This window comes from Oryzias melastigma, linkage group LG6 (genome assembly GCF_002922805.2).
Source record: "Oryzias melastigma strain HK-1 linkage group LG6, ASM292280v2, whole genome shotgun sequence".
NCBI classification, from domain to species: Eukaryota; Metazoa; Chordata; class Actinopteri; order Beloniformes; family Adrianichthyidae; genus Oryzias; species Oryzias melastigma.
This window is the reverse complement of record NC_050517.1, coordinates 5,325,680-5,327,990: the sequence shown is the minus strand read 5'-3', so window position 1 is coordinate 5,327,990 and position 2,311 is coordinate 5,325,680.

Genomic DNA, 2,311 nt, shown 5'->3' with positions numbered 1-2,311 from the left:
GCCTGACAGCTCTAATATTTTTGCTTTTGTTTGTTTTTATCAGCTCTGTCCTTGACTGGTCCGACAAAGTCTTTAAGACCCTTTTCGGACCAAATCTTGAGAAAATTTGATTCAAATTTCCTCTGATCCATCCAGAAATTCTCTCCAGTTGTCATCCATTTTTACTCCATATCTTCAAAGACTGCAAGCACAATGGCCAGTTTGGGGAAGTTGGACATAGAGTTACAGTCCCAGACTCAGACGTTTCTCCGCAAAGCTCCAACAGTCCGCCTGTTAAAACTGCTTTAAATAAGAAATATTTTATTCCCAATTGCCACAAATCCAATTATTGAAGATCCAAATAGGTATACATCCTCAAACAGACACACCAGCCTCTGCTTGCCGTATGAATCATTGGTGCTTCCTGCTGAAAAAAGCCATGAAAACTCCACTTTCCTGTTCCTTAACATGGAACAATGTTGTTAATCAAATTCATAGACCTGCTCATCAAATCCATTTTCTGATTGAAAAAGACAAGGGTGCACAAGAAGGGGAGATGCAGGCTCAGAGGAGAAGACAGGACAGAAGCCCTGGGAAGACATAGGAGGAGAGGACAAAGTTTTCATGCAAAGACTTTGGCCCAATCCGAATTCTTCCCTTCTCCCTTCCCCTTCATTTAGCCCTCCAAACAGAGGAATTTTGGATATTACTTTAGTTCGATGACATCATCAATAATCGCTGGTCCACTGGCTTTAGCGCAGAGCGTCCAGCGCTTGAATATACATAACAACAGCAGTTTTATAACATTTAAAAAGGTCATGCTACAACAAAAAGTCATTACTTCCTTTTAAATGTAAACGTCTGTGCTTCAGAGCACACCCACGTGAAGAAAAACACTTCTCAGTGCGACACGGGTCGGACTTAAAAAATGTATTTCCCAGACACGACTTGCACTTAAACTGCCTCTTCAAATGGAGGGGAAGGGAGAAGGGAAGAATTTGGATTGGGACTTTAAGGATAAATTGATTTCTCTGTCCTAGTTCAACCCATAAGTAGAGATTGTGTTAAGTAAGTAAGTACGTTTTATTCATATAGCACCCTTCGTAGATAGAAGACACAAGGTGCTTCACGAGTGAAAAAACATAAGACAAAAACATGTACAATGTGCATGATGTCAGTTAAGAAATGCAAGGATTTTACAAAAGAAGGGCCAACATTTCCTGTAGTAAAGAAAAAGGAAGCATTGAAAAGCCTTTAGCGATTTGATTGTATCACAGCTGCCGTCTACTTATGGGTCATTTAATGCAGTTAGGATCCCTTCAAAGCAAAAACTGCCATCTGGACCGGCCTGTGTCTGACTTTTTTTGGTCTAGCCCCTCGTGGCCAAGAAACAACTAAAACAGCATCTAGTGGGAGGGCCACTTCTATGGAGCTAAAATGAGGCCAATATTATTTAAAAACGGAAAAAAATATTTTGAAAAAAATATTAATGTTTGGCTGAGAAAAATTAGGTCTCAAAACTCAAAATTTCAATTTCAAACTTCTTTTTTCAGCTTCAAATCTTTTTTTCAGTTACAAATCTTTTTTTGAGTTTCAAAACTTTTCTTTTTTTTTTTTTTACGAATCTGAAAGTTTCAGTTACAAAACTTTTGGCCCTCTTGTGGCGCGGTGGGGCGGGGCTAACATGAGGACCAATCAAAATCAATGAGGGGGAGAACTTCAGTCCCGGTGCATTCACTGACTCTGAGAACTGTAATATTTACAGTCAGAAAATGTCTGTTTAGTCTGCCCTGTCATAGTCTGAAGTTGTTCCAAGACGGGTGTAAAAATCAGAGTTTTATCGCGTACAAACTGCGCCTTCAAAACTCTGTTCTAGTCCGTTCAAAGCGCCATCTTGTTGTGTTAAGTATTGGGTTCTCTGGCTGCAGCCTCGCAGACTTCAGCGGAGCTCATTCGTCGGGAGAGACCCGAGCGGGAGCAGCTGCTCTGGTCCTTAACTGTCATCGTCATTTGCTTGCATAAAACGGTTCTGTGGGTCGCTCTTATTAAACCTACAGAACACAATGTTAAAACTGCGTATGACCGGTAAACATTTTACACAGCGCTTCTCCGCCGCGATTGCGGGAGTCACTGCTCACTCCTGACTGGAGTGTGTTTTGGTGCGACTGGGCTGCTGCGGGACCTCGAGCTGTGGGACCTCGAGCTGCGGGACCTCGAGCTGTGGGACCTCGAACTGCAGCTCCCGCGGAGGTGATGGTTGTTCCCATTAAATCAGAGCTCCCTAACATCGGAGCCGCACACCGGCGCCCCTCCTCTTTTACCGAGTACCAGC